The sequence below is a fragment of the Piliocolobus tephrosceles genome, chromosome 15, assembly GCF_002776525.5.
Source record: "Piliocolobus tephrosceles isolate RC106 chromosome 15, ASM277652v3, whole genome shotgun sequence".
Classification (NCBI taxonomy): domain Eukaryota; kingdom Metazoa; phylum Chordata; class Mammalia; order Primates; family Cercopithecidae; genus Piliocolobus; species Piliocolobus tephrosceles.
This window is the reverse complement of record NC_045448.1, coordinates 46300311-46315481: the sequence shown is the minus strand read 5'-3', so window position 1 is coordinate 46315481 and position 15171 is coordinate 46300311. Positions and strand designations below refer to the sequence as shown.

Here is a 15171-nt window from a genome sequence, read left to right as displayed (position 1 = left end):
ATGAAGTGCAATTTTACTTTTTCTCTGTTTTCCTTTGGTGGGCATCAGCTTGGTCTAGTGGAAGTCGCCTAAATGGACAGAAAGGAGACCTGGATCTTTGATTTTTGTTGCCAACTGAAAGTGTGGCCTTGGACAAGTCTCTGCCCTTTTGGGGCTCCAGTTGCCTTTATATGTGTGGTAGGTTGAACAACCCTCCTCTAAAAGATATCCAGGTCCTAACCCTTGAATGTGTGAATGTTACCTTATATGGCTAAAAAAAAGAAAAAAGAAAAAAAGGATTTTGCAGATGTAATGAAGTGAAGGATCCTGAGATGGGGAGGTTATCCTGGATTACCAGCATGGGTCTTAAATACAATCATAAGTGTCCTTATAAGAGGCAGGTAGAGGGAGACCTAAGACAGGGAGGAGGAGGCCGAGTGGCCACAGAGGCAGAGATTGGAGTGAACCCGTCACAAGTCAAAGGATGCGGACAGCCCCGGAAGCTGAAAGAGGCAAGGAGCGGAGTCTCTAGAGGGAGAATGGCCTGGCCAGCACCTTCATGTAGGCCCAGTGATGCTAGACTCCTGGCTTCCAGAACTGTGAGAGAATACATTTCTATGGTTTTAAGCCACTAAGTTTGCAGTAATTTGTTGAGGCAGTCCCAGGAGACTAACAGATTGCAATGTGGAATCATGAGACTATGAACCCCCATTCACTGTGAGGGCCACTTTTTACTTTGGAGGATATTCCTTCCAGGATCCCCTGTGGCTTCCTCCCTCAAGGCAGCCCTCAGAACGGCCAAACCACAGTCACGCCTTATTGGAGGTGGCCCCTTCTTACCTGCAATCTATGACAATGTGGGGAGAGGATGGACTGACATTCTCTTTGCACCATTTCTTGACTATTATATTCTAAGCTCCTAGGGTGTGGGACGCTCTGCTAGGTAAGGGCAAAGAATTATAAGCCATTGTTGTCTAGGGGAGCTTACAATCCAGGGGTGGAGATGGAAAATGGGCAAAATGATTTAAAAAAAACAAAATAAGAGCCAAATGCATGAAAAACACTAGGTCCCAAAAAGATTCAGAGAAAAAGGAGCTCTCTGACTTGGGAGGCCATGGAGGATTTTAGATGTAGCTAGGCCTGGAGAGAAAAAGAAGGTGGGGGGGGGGGGGGGGGGGGAACCAAGCCCGGGGAGGGGGGGGGGGGGGAGCAAGTTTGGGGGCCAGTAAACTGACCAGATCAGTTGTAGAGGAAGGTTAGCAAAGTAAATGGTGAGGTTTAAGAGGCCAGAGAGGCAGAGCACATTCTTTTTTTTTTTTGAGACACGGTCTCGCTCTGTCGCCACGCTGGAGTGCAGTGGTGTGCTCTCAGCTCACTGCAACCTCTGACTCCCTGGTTCGGGCAATTCCCCTGCCTCAGCCTCCTGAGTAGCTGGGATTACAGACACACGCCACCACGCCCAGTTAATTTTTGTATTTTTAGTACAGATGGGGTTTCACCATGTTGGCCAGGATGGTCTTGATCTCCTGACCTCGTGATCCACCCGCCTCGGCCTCCCAAAGCGCTGGGATTACAGGCGTGAGCCACCGTGCCTGGCTCACATTCTTAACACATAGCTATAATCTAAGTGAAGCTTCCAGGAGGATGTTAGCATATTATTTTCCATTAGGTCTCAGTAAAATTTACCAATGAGCTTCTTTATTTAGGAAGCATATCTATCTTACTATTGATATCTCTTTGGAAATAAAGTCCAGAGTTAAGAATTGTTATTAATTCAAACTACTTTCATCCCCACTGCAGTCTCCAGAATTATTCAATCTTCACTGATATTCACAAAGGACCTAAGTCCGGCTTTTCTTCCATTTATTTTGCCCTTCTCCTTCCAGGCCTACCTCGTTTTCTCCCCAGAGTACAATTTTGCAATCAGAAGTACATGGGCTGCCTTGCCGACTATTTATTCAATCATCCATTCTCTATTCAAATCCTCATTTCAAAAATTAAATGCTCTGGCCAATCTCAGACCATTGGAATCAGAATTTTTAAGGGTGGGGGCCCGGCCTCAGTAGTTGTAGAAGCTCCTCAGGTGATTCCCATGTGTGGCCAGGGTTGAGAAGCACTGACTCTCCTCCATCTGGTTTCTGCCTAGGTATCTTGCATCTGTGCAATATAAGGATTATACATTATTTTGGTCTCCTTTCTGTCGTTTCAAGGATTCCTTCCAAGAACAAAGACTCTTCAACTCATGCATTAGAATCACATGGAAGCTTGTTAGGACATGGATTCCTGAGCCCCCCACTCAGATATCTGGTTCAGAAGATCTGGGCAGAGTCTGAAAATCTGAATCCTCTAACAAGTTTCCGGGCAATGCTGGCAGGCCAGGGACAACACTGTGACAGCCTCTGCCCTGGAGCACCGGGGCAAGCCTTTCACCTGGGAAGTACAGCTGGATCGTTCACTGAACACTAAACCACACCACCTGAAACAGCCACTGAGGTGCCCATTCCATAGTCACCAGCCCTGGACTTGGACTTTAGCAACAATGGAGTATTTCCTTGACTGTGTTTAGGAGAATCCAAATCTATAAAGGGGAAGAATCTCCCCTCCCCGTCATCCTCCCTGGCTGCTTTTTATTCTACCAACACTGGACACAGTTTTTAAGAGTAGGGGCTGTGGGGTGAGAAAGAGGCGTTCCCATATTGATTTTATCACTCACTGGCTGCAAATGACTCCGGCAAATGCCTTTGACTCTCTGTGCTCAGCTTTCTGATCTGTAAAAATGAGGATGGGCCAGGTGTAGTGGCTCACGCCTGTAATCCCAGAACTTTGGGAGGCCGAAGTGAGCGGATTACTTGAGGCCAGGAGATTGAGACCAACCTGGCCAACATGGCCAAACCCCATCTATACAAAAAATACAAAAATTAGCTGGGCATGGTGGCGCATTCCTGTAATCCCAGCTACTCAGGAGGCTGAGGCATGAGAGAGAATCACTTGAGCTCGGGAGGTGGAAGTTGCAGAGAGCTGAGATTGCACCATCACACTCCAGCCTGGGTGACAGAGAGAAACTCCGTCTCAAAAAAAAAAAAAAAAAAAAAATCAGGATGATTGAGTAATAGAATCTGCCTTACAGAATTCTCATGAAGGTTAAATCAGATGTTAAAATGCCTGGCTCAAAATGAAGATTGGCTATGACTGTTGCTATAGATGGTATTTGAGCAGTTATCATCTTAAGTCTTCATTTTCTCTGACCTCTCTGCAGCTTTCTTCCCTGACCACATCCTCTTTCAACACACACTTGTTTCCCTTGGCTTTCAGATTTCCCCCCTATATTTCTGGCAGGGCTTTCTCTGCCTCTCTCATGGGTTTCGCCTCTTCCCAGCTGTTAAGTGTTGGAATCCCACAAGGCTGGGCTCCAGATGCTCCCCATCTTCACTGAGTGCTCACTGAGGATCTCCTCCACGCCCAGTTTCCAAGGCACTTCTACGCAGATGACTCACAAGCTCAGACCTCCATCCTGGACTTCTGTTCCAAGCTCCAGACCACTCATCCAAATGCGGTTCTGATACCTCCATCCAGATGCCCCCAAAGGCACTCAAACCTAACATGTCCAAAACTGACTTCACGATCTACCCCAATGAACTAGGTCTCATGGCAAAGCTTCACCCTTCAGAAACCTGAGTCATTTAATACCTCTCTCTCCCTCAGTCCTCAACAAGTCCTGTCATGTTTACTTATTGTACCTTTGCATTTCGTACCTTCTCCCCTGTATACTTGTCCATTTCTCTCTCTCTCTCTACCACCATCATGCCCACCATTCTGGCCCAAGCAACTATCATCCCTTGTCTAGATTCTTGCAGACGCCTTGCTGCTGATGCTCCCCACATTTACTCCAGTTCCTCCTCCAAATGCTGGTCATGCTCTAGGTAGAGGGACCCTGCTGAAACAGAAATCTGCTTGTAACCCATCCCCCTTCCTCCTCTAAGTCTACTGCTTAGTTTTTTGAGACAGTCTCGTGCTGTCACCCAGGCTGGAATGTAATGGTGTGATCTTGGCTCACTGCAACCTCGCCTCTCGGGTTCAAGTGATTCTCCTGCCTCAGCCTCCCGAGTAGCTGGGACTAAAGGCAAATACCATCATGCCCAGCTATTTTTTGTATTTTTAGTAGAGATGGGGTTTTGCCATGTTGCCAAGGCTGGTCTTAAACTCCTGACTTCAAGTGATCCACCCGCCTTGGCCTCCCAAAATGCTGGGATTACAGGCATGAGCCACCATGCCCAGCCTCTATAGCTTGATTCTATTAAAGTCTCCCTGGTACTCTAGGAATAAACGGAAAACTCTCTAATACGCCTCAAAGTCTATGTGATCTTCTTAGTCTTCTCCTTTCCAGCTGTCCCTTGTTCCCTCTGCCCCAGGGCTTTACTCACACTGTTCTTTCTGCCTGGAATGTTTTCTCCTCTCCCCTCCTCACCCTTCAGATCTCAGCACAACCATCTTTTCTTCCAGGAAGCTGCCCCTGACTTCTCTGACAAGGTCAAATCCCCCTATAATGTGCTACACTCTCTGTTGTAGCATTCAGCGCAGCAGAGGTGTTATTTGTGTAATTAATCTATGACTTTCTCCCCCCGTAGTCTGTGTACTTCATGAGGGCAGGAACTGTTGGTAACTCTGGCTTGCTGTTTTTTAAGGGAATTGAACTAACCTGAAAGAGAAGTTGTTATAATCTCTTTTAAAAACACCTTGTAAACTAAAAAGATGTTAGGGGGCTATAAGAAGCAAAGAGTGATCTAAATATTTATATCCGCAGGCCAGGTGTGGTGGCTCATGCCTGGAATCCCAGCACTTTGGGAGGCTGAGGTGGGAGGATGGCTTGAGGCCTAAACAACATAGCGAGACCCTGTCTATAAAAAAAAATTTAAAAGTTAGCCAGGCATGGTGGTGCACACCTGTAGTCCCAGCTATTGGGGAGGCTGAGGTGGGAGGATTGCTTGAGCCCAAGAGGTAAAGGCTTCAGTGAGCTGTGATCACACCACCGTGCTCCAGCCTGGGCAACACAGTGAAACCCTGCCTCTAAAAAAGTGTGTGTGTGTGTGTGTGTGTGTCTGCATAACTGCAAATTCTTACTGCTTAGCTAGTTAAGTTAGCTAGTTGAGTCAGCCTGCTGCTGTGAGCCTGTGTCTGCAGAATCTGGAGCTGGGTGCCCACTCTCACCATTTCAGAGGGTCTGTCTACATCAACACCTCAGTATTTGGTTACAGACTTGAGTGGTTCTTTTGTTCTTTGGATAGTTGCCTTCACTTCCCAGTGAGATGTTCAGCTCCTTGAGGAACACACTTATTCTTCCTAGCAATCCTAAGCAATATTAGCTCCAAACTCCACACCTGAGAAGGTGCTCAAGCAAAATCTGCTCATCCAACCTTCGCTCCAGGGAACACCATAAGAGGAGGAATTTTTGTTGCTTTAGTTCCTTACTGTAGTCCCAGCAACTAGAATTGAGCCAGGCATATAGTGGGTTCCTATTATGTCTGCATCAAATGCCTGAGTTCTTGAATACCCACCATGGACAAGGTTCCGATTGCTAGAAACTCAAAGGTAATCCAGAGTTGGTTTCCCCATGTCATTTCTATTGTAAAACCTCATCTTGAGTTATTCTAACTTTAGCCCATTTTGAACTTTAGTTTTAACTTGCTTTCTACTCAACAGAGCTCCATGTTCATGACCCCAAAGCATGATCAACTCTTTTTTTATACATTCAGGCTGTTTTAAAGCAAGGTAAAAGTTTCATTTCCCCTCCCTTTACTGAGTCTGCATTGTTTCTGACCTTCAAATCTAACACATTTGAGAAGCATGTTTTGATGCAGGGTGAGAACTCAAGTCATTCTGAGAACTGCTTAATTACATAAACTGAAATCAAAAGAAAGCTGGCAAACCTGGCAGCTACTCATTAATCCCCTCTTGGCATAGGTAGAAAACAAAACAAAACAAAACATCAACTTCCTGGTAAAGTAAGCAAATATGTTTTCTGAGGTAATCAAAGATTGTAAAAGCCTTATTCCACCTCCTCCTCCCTTAATCTCACCTGAATGTCTAAAAAGTTACGGTCTTGTGATAGCAAGTAAAATAATAAAATTAGGAAAGAGATTATGTGTCACGGCCATTTAGGGTAAGAATAGTTAATAATGACCTTTGAGCTGGAAGAACCACACCGTGTGTTTGAAATTCCCATCGGGCTCCATTTTCCCAGAGCACTAACCTTTCCTGCCTTTGAAGAGAAAACTAGGCTTGTCCTGTTTGCCTTTCAAGGTGTGACAGATAGCCAGAGGCTTCCCCTCAGCAGCAGTTAGGTTTCTTTGGACACACAGATTCTCTGTCACCTGTCAGCTGTTTATATGTGCAAAGATTTTATAGCTCTTACATCAATTTCACATACATGACCAACTAAAGACCAGGCTTGGAACAGCCCATACTTGATGTGCTGGTGACAGCATGAGAAATTTCTCCAATGTACCATATAAAGAAATTGTGGGTCCCAATTTCACACTCTGAAACATCTTCTCCCCTCCATGTCTGTATCATCTAACCTACCAACTGCAACAGGTCTTTCCTGGGTGCCCAGCTTTTGGGTACATGGCTGGGGGATATAGAAGATGACATAAGCCATGGCTTATGTTTTTCAAGAGCTCGAAACTGAAGATAGGAAATCATGGAAAGCAGCACAAAATGCTGTATAATTATGTGCTAAACTCTCCTGTATCAAATCAGATTGTAAAGCCTATGCATCTGGATTGTATCTTAGCACCCCCTAGAGAATAATCATCTTTCATCCAGGCTTTATCACTTAGAGAAGATCATTATACAAAACAGTCCTATGGAAAGTCCTATATTTTCTTTCTTTCTTTCTTTTTTTTTTTTTTTTTTTGATGGAGTTTTGTTCTGTCACTCAGGCTGGAGTGCAGTGGCATGATCTTGGCTCACTGCAGCCTCCACCTCCTGGGTTCAAGCAATTCTCCTGCCTCAGCCTCCCGAGTAGCTGGGACTACAGGCGCATGCTGCCACGCCTGCTAATTTTTGTATTTTCAGTAGAGACGGAGTTTCATCATGTTGGCCAGGATGGTTCTGATCTCCTGACCTCATGATCCACCCGCTTCGGTCTCCCAAAGTGCCAGGATTACAGGTGTGAGCAACTGTGCCCGGCCAGAAACTCCTATATTTTCTATAATATAATTGGTGTTGATAAAACTGACCACTGCTATAGGAATTTGTTTGAGATAAAGCTGAACTGGGGCAAAGACTACACTTAAGTAAAACCTTGAACAATGTGAGTGTGAGGAGGAGAAGGCCTGGTAAATTAGAAGCACAACCTTGAAGGGCAGAGGTAAGCAGAGATGAAAATTACATGTGGGAATGAGGAAGGCAGGTGTGAGCTCAGTAAAAAAAACCCGTCATTTAGGGAACAGTGCATAGATGCAGGAAATAGGTAGGAAGGAGACAGAAAAGTGCTTCTGAGAACATAGGTAGGAAGTAAATAACCCTAAAGTCTGTTTTTTTTTTCTGAGACAGGTTCCTGCTCTGTCACCCAGGCTATAGTGCAGTGGCACGATCATAGCTCACTGCAGCCTTGAACTCCTGGGCTCAAATGACCCTCCCACTTCAGCCTTCTGAGTAGTTGAGACTACATGCATGTGCCACCATGTCCAGCTAATTTTTTCTTTTTTAGAGACAGGGTCTTGCTATGTTGCCCAGGTTAGTTTTGAACTCCTGGCCTCAAGTGATCCTCCTGCCTCAGCCTCTTACAGGCTGGGATTGCAGGTGTAAGACACCATGTCTGGCCCCTGGAAGTCTTTGGAGTTGTAAAATGGCATCAAGTTGATTTTAAGGAAAACTCTTCTGGAAGCAGAGTTCAAGGTGAATTGGAAGAAGGCAGCCTGAAATTATTCTCTCTCTTCCCCGTTTCCATTGTCCAAAATGTTTTATTGTCTTTGAAGAAGATAAACAAGCAATCCTCATTCCTCACTACTACACTTCCTTGGTAGAAACGAAACAAATATACAGCCACTTTGGGAAACTTAACCAAATCAAATTTATTTCCCCATTTCTGAATGTTAAGCTACAAAGAAAGTACAACCATCATTACAACAAATGAAAACAGTAAAGAATGAGTGGGACTTTCCAGCTCTAAAGGAGACAGACTATGTGTGAACTATAGGCACAGCCTTGTTTAGTCAGTGTCCCAGAACTTCCAACTCTGTATTGCTAGAAGGTCAGTGTAGATAATAGAAAGAAGGATTTTTTTTTTTCTTACTGGGGACTTGCCTGTCAATTCATACAGAATGAAAAAGTCTCATCTGAGTAATAATAATTTTTAGTGATGTCAATTTTCCTATGCAATAATAACAAAAACAATCACCTTAATGATGTTTAAAAAGTCATTTTCACATGTTTTCAGCCCTCCTTCTACTAGGCCTTCACCCCCTGCTAACTCCCATTGTTCAAAGCCATACACAAGTGTGTAACAACCTTCTGGCGGTCTTTTCCCAAATTCAGGGTTATCACAACCAAACTCCTATAGCAAAGGCCAATTCCATCCACACCGATTGTAAGATGGGATATATAAAATGGGTTTTCACATGACTAGTTCTTTTCTTTTTCCCTTTCTTTCTAAATGCAATGCTGTATTTTTATTATTTTCTTTTTTTAAACTACTTTTTGAGGTCTGATTGACGTACAAAAAGCTGTACATATTTCATGTATACAACTTGATAAGCTTGGAGATGAGTATATACCCATGAAACCATCACCACAATCTATTCCATAAACACATCCATCACCTCCCAAAGCTCCTGTCCATTCTTTTTATTATTATTATATTTTGGTGCGCACGCGCGTGTGTGTGAGAGGGACAGAGAGAAAACTTAACATAAAATCTCCAGTCTTACCAAATGTTTAAGTATACAATACAGTATTGTGAAATTGACACTATGCTGCCCAGCAAATCACTAGGACTTACCATGATCTTTCCTAACTGAAACTTTGTACCTCTTTTTGAACACCTCCCTGATTCCACCTCCACCAGCCTCTGGAAGCCACCAACCTATTCTACTCTCTGCTTCTATGAGTTCGACTATTTTAGATCCATCAGGTAAGTAGTATCACGTAGTATTTATCCTTCTGTGTCTAGGTTATTTCACTTAGCATAATGTCCCCGTTTCATTCACATTGTTCCAAATTTCTTTCTTTTTTAAGGTTAAATAATATTCCATTGTCTGTAGACATGATTCTTTCTAATAATGATTGCCTATAAGTCAGAGAGGGCAGAGTCCATCCCATTTTTGGTAAAAGTGGAGATGCCTTTTTTGTTGGAGAAAAGGCTCAATTCAATTACAATTGGCCAAATAGTAAAAATTCCACTCTATAGTCTGCTGGTTGAAAAAGTGAAAATTTTATTCACATACATCTGATATTTGTTTCCAGTTCCTTAAAACTATGCTTACTTGACTTAAACAGGATACCCCAAGTTTAGAGTGACCTAAAGCTGCACCAAACTGACTCACCCAATAAAACTCAAATAAACATTTCCTGCCTCTAATTAGAGTTGCACTTATCCCAGGGAATGACCTCAAATTACCGCCACCCTGTCCCACTCACTTCCATCTGTGTGTGAAAGCCAGGGGAAAGAAGAAAAGTTTTGGTCCAATAGATCAGAGAACACTTTCCTTTTCCAGGGGTCATCAACATCTTAGGAAAAAGAAGTTTTCATCACATGATATGACAGCACAAATGGAGCAGCCCCCAACTAGGCTACATCTCGTTAATGCTGACCACCAGAGCGATCTCCTGCCATGAACAATAGCAGCATCTAAAGTTAAGCAGGAATGGTGTGTTGTTAGTTTCCTCTTTGAAAATGACAGAATCAGAAGGGTTTGAGACGGGGAACCCGGCCAATAGAAAGCACAGTGGTACTGTTTTGCAGAGACTCTTTCTTTTCCTCCATTGCATGACCAGCATCAATGTCCAGGCTGAATCATCACTTTCCAGTATCCTGGCTTCCTCCTGGTTTTGCCCCACTGGCTGCTTTCTCTATCAATTGCCATTTGTGGGGCATAGCATCTGGCTACTGTCCTCTGTCCCTGGCTGTTCACCTGGACTTCAGAAAAGCTGGAAGGCTTCAGGAACCTTTGCCTCAGGCCTCTACCCAATGCTGTGTCCTGATCATCTTGCAGAAGTTTCACTCTCCGGTCTGCCCATTCTGGCCAAGAGGATGCCTTAGCCAAATCCCTTTTTGATGTTATCAAGAATTTACCTATTTATTGAGAGGCAGGGCCTCACTCCGTTGCCCAGGCTGGAGAGCAGTGGCATGATCTTGGCTCACTGCAGCCTTGGCCTCCCAGGCTCAAGTGATCCTCTCACTTCAGTCTCCTGAGTAGCTGGGACTACAGGTGCATGCCACCATGCCTGGCTAACTTTTCATATTTTTTTGTAGAGAGAGGGTTTTGTTATGTCACCCAGGCCCAGGCTGGTCTCAAACTCCTGGACTCAAGCAATCTGCCTACCTCAGCCTCCCAAAATCCTGGGATTACAGGTTCCGATGCAGTGAGTCACTGCATCAAGCCAAGAAATAACTTAAATAGAAATCAAAAAACAGGTTGCTCACTGGCACCTGTTGCCACCAGTACCCAGCTGTTTGCAGCCAAAGTTTAGGACCTATGGAACATTTCTTACAAGATTTTTGAGCAGGCTGGGCATGGTGGCTCATGCCTGTAATCCCAGCACTTTGGAAGGCTGTGGTGGGTGGATCACAAGGTCAGGAGGTCGAGACCATCCTGGCTAACACAGTGAAACCCCTTCTCTACTGAAAAAGACGGGTGTGGTGGCAAGTGCCTGTAGTCCCAGCTACTCGGGAGGCTGAGGCAGGAGAATGGCGTGAACCCAGGAGATGGAGCTTGCAGTGAGCCAAGATCGCGCCACAACAGAGTGAGACTCCGTCTCAAAATAAAAGAAAAAAAAAAAAAAAAAAAAAACATTTTTGAGCGTAGAAATAAAAGTATTCTTGTTCTAATCCCATTTCCCCAACCCAGCCAAAACCCATATGATGGCTTGCCCTCTACCAACGCTCTTCCTGTAAGCTCAGGCGATTTCCCACGACCCAGTGTGGGGACTGCATCAGACTCTGCCTGTTCCCCACATCTACACCTTCCTGTGTCCCAGGCAGGACATAAGATGCTAACAGCTGGTGTTCAGAACACCCCTTGTAGATCCTCATCTGTCCAGGCTCAGTGCACGTGCAGCTCAGTAAAGAAGAACTCAAAGAGTCTCCCTGGTCTCCAATCACTGATGCTGGAGCTGAGTCCCACACAGAACCTACACAGCCCACGTGGCTGCCACTCTGATTCCAGAAACTCAAGAGTCACCTTATCAGTTCCTGTACCAACAAAAAAAGCAAAACCTACAGAGGTCATGCTGGAGTTGTGATTTCCAGGAGGTTCAAGTACTGAATACTGCAGTAAATAAAACCTGCAGTCCTGGGTTAGGTCAATCCTTGAACCATTTCATCGTGGCTCCTCCTGCTGCTATTGTTGTTGTTGTTGCTGTTTTTTTCTATCTTTGTTTTGTTGTTGTTGTTTGTTTCTTTGCTTGTTTAATTCTTCTTAGAAAAAAAATCCTGCTGACTAACCAGGGGATTAGAACATGCCCACATCGATATTAAAATGATCAGCTGATTCAGGGAAAAACAATCAAGGAAACATTTTTCAATCTCTTGTATATAAAACCACCAACCTGTTAACTGACTCCTTCACTTTACAACCAGTTGTCAAGTCACAATGATTCTTTTCTTACCCTTTTCTTTCCTAAGAATATGCAAAATTCTTGTGACTGTTTTAAAGATAAGCAAATCGGGCCAGGAAGCTGACCCCCACAATAAACAGGCACATCAACATTTCCCTTCAATTGTGGGAAGGAACCATAACCTGCTTAGATGGAAATATTTAGGTTGCTCACACTACACAAAGAGAGGGGAAAAAAAAGGCTGCCCCCTCTTACCTTCCCTGGTTGAATGTAGCAGCCAGGACTGATCCTACCGCTAAGAGATGACATGTGAGAGCATCTGTTCAGCTTCCAGACCTGATCATACATGCATAGTGTGGTCTGTGCAGCAGTTACTCAGGTATCCAGTGAAACAGTATTTCTCCACCCGGAATACTGGAAGGACGGTGTCTCTCTTCCATCCCCAGATGTATTCATTTACCAGGACGTGACTCATGCCTGGTAAATTCAACCACACTGACATTTTCCCTTCCTGATCTGCCACGGAGATTTCTGTCTGCATCAATTTGGGTCCCTGATTAGTCTCAGAACAGTCTTCGGTTGAAGCAGGACACAGCCTGGAACGCGGGAAGCAACCGCTCCCGCTGCTCCTCTTGGGTTCAGCTGGTCAGACCACACGGTCAGTGTGGTGTTGGACACTGTACACTACACCGAACGCTGACTGAGTAGAGTTCATCCAGAGGAAGGCAAACAGGAGGGCGAGGAGAAGCCAGGACCTCCGAGAAGCAGCTGAGGGAAGTGCAACAGCCAGCCCCAGTAAATCCAGTCTTAGAGGAGACTGGCAGTCTGCACTGAATGAATGGGCAAATAAAATAAGTATCAGACAAAGGACAAACTGAAGAGAAACTCTTAAAATATTTGAAGGATTTCCACATTGGAAGGAGATTTGGTCTGTGTTACTGCAAAGGGTCAAACTAAGCCCAGTGGGTAGAAGTTACAGCAAGGTCCCTTTGATTACACTAAGAGAAAAACTTCTAGTAACTCCAACCCTCTGTGCAACATCAGATCCTTGCTGCCTTGTTCTGTAATGAGTTCCTTCCAACCTGGGGGATGCTGGCCTCAGCTGGATGATCACTTTTGCAAGGCTATGAACAGAAATACTCTTTGTTCACTGACAGGCTGGACCAGATGAGCTGGCAGACGTTTAGAACCCCTTGGTAGCATTTTAAAGCATATAGATTTCCAGGCCCGTCTATCAAAGCTTCTGATTCTGGGGTGGACCCTGGGAATGTGCATTTTGTTTTAATTCCCCAGGTACTTCCCACTGATTAGTGGGGGTTGGGAACCAGTGGACTAGGCAGCTGCTGGGGTGCCTTCTAACATGAACATTTGGTGATTCTACTGCATTTTGGTTAGCATTTTTCTCTGATAATTTCATGTGTTGGTAAATCTAACTAAAGAGTCATTTCTTGGACCAGTGGCTTTTAGTCTTCTATCCCAGCACACTGATGGACAAAGTACACCCCATCAAAACCATGGCTTCCTACAACAGGTATCTCATGGAGTTCCCAGGGCCATGTCTCCTGTATCTGACCATGTCTCTACAATGCCTAACACCATACTGGGCTCATGTGAGCCACTCCAGGAATGCCTAACATTTAAAGCATTTACTGTTTAGTTGATACTATGCTGTGTTGGGTTTTCATAACTGTAGGGTCATATGAAATCAAATTGAGGACCTGAAGGTCCCACCCATGTCTAGATAGCTGTGGTTTCACTCCATAATTGCATTTCTTGTCCCACTTGGCTGACTTTTAGTCTTATAGACATGTTGTTGGATTCATATGCATGGCTGCCCAGAACCAAGTAAACCATTTCATGATGGTAAGAAAGTGTGGTTGACATCTCCACTCTGCTAAATCCCTTTTCATGTTCTGACTGCTTTAATAAAGCTGAAATTAAAATGTGCTAATCCGGGGGAAACTGGAAACTTGGAAATAATACACTAACGTAAACATACAACTCAATCCTGTGGATTCTGAACACTTGATCACATTGTTTTAAATCTTAAGTGGCACAGCTGGTGGCTAAAGGCACGCTGAAGAGGATTTCCATACCACTTCACTAATACTTTCATTAGATGACAGATACAGCGTGAAAGCGTTTTTTTTTAATTATTAAATTCTTTGATCTCCATATTTCCATTCAGATTTACTCTGAACACTGAGCAGTGTGGTGAGATAAACCTATAAATATTTGCTATAATAGCGCGGGGTCTTCTGTGAAGAATTGTTGAACCATTGTTTTGCTGTCGGAGGAAGGTGCTGAATTCCTGCATGTGTTTAACATACGTGAGCAGAGACTCTAGTCAACACCATGTAGTCTGCATTAAGCAGGCATAGGTAGCTGTAGGAATGGAACAAAAGCAACCTGTGTTTAATCTGTTCACAAATCTTTTGTTCCTAAATACTTGGAAAGGTGGTTAGAGCAAGTAAGGGAGAGATTCAGGACTAGGTGGAAGCTTTGATTTAGACTGATGGCTGACAATTCACATAGGAGGCTGGTCTCTCGAAACACATAAATTCATTATCTAAACAGAGTGGGCAATGTCACAAACGCTTGGGAACCTAACTGAAACAGTTCATGATTTGACTGTTGTCAGTCCCTGTTTGGGCACTCCTTCCACGGACGTTTTCAAAGTTTCCTATAGCTTTCCTCATCCTTCATTCTCACTGGTGTGGTATAGTGGCTGAAACTTGGCCTCAGAATCCTGACTGCCTGAGTTCAAATCCTAGCTCAGCTGCATGAACTGGCTGCATGAACTTGGACAAAAGGAAACGTTGGTTTCCCTATTTGTAAAATTGAGATTCAATAGTAGCTACTTCATGGAAAACTAAAATAAGGTATCTTTACTGTAGCTGCCTACCCCTTAAAAACTGCTCAGAAAAATATTAGTTCTGATTTTTCATTCACTAGTCTTCATTCAGTAGCTGCCTATGGCTCCATGATGAACAAATTTCAAATCAGCTGACTAGTATATATTTATAGAGGACTTCAAAAAGGCTACAGTCTGGTTGGAGAGATGAGAAACTCCAGTGAAATACATTAACATTATTAGATGGTATTTTATCATTGGGAAGTTTCCATGGAAGACTGGGGATTTAGGGGGAGGACATCAAAATCAGTAGGGTTTGGGTTTTCTGGGTACAGGAAAGCCATGAAGGCATGGGCATCTCTACGCATTTGGTTTACGTAAGAGAACAGTGATGAGACCTAGCTGTTTGGAGCAAACCATCTCCATCTTGGCCTTTTTATTTTCTTAGAAAATGAGAATCTAAGGCAAATGTGAGGACATAATTAACAAGTAAAGAGTAACCATGGTTATCATTGATTGAGTACCTCCTATTTTCAAATATAAGCTACTTTTCCATTGAT

General features: G+C 44.0%; 1 protein-coding gene across 2 annotated transcripts in view; it reads right to left on the bottom strand.

Moving 5' to 3' along the window:
- Nucleotides 1-15171, bottom strand: part of PRKCE (protein kinase C epsilon) — a 526340-nt gene that overhangs the window by 88280 nt on the left and 422889 nt on the right. The window lies entirely within an intron of this gene.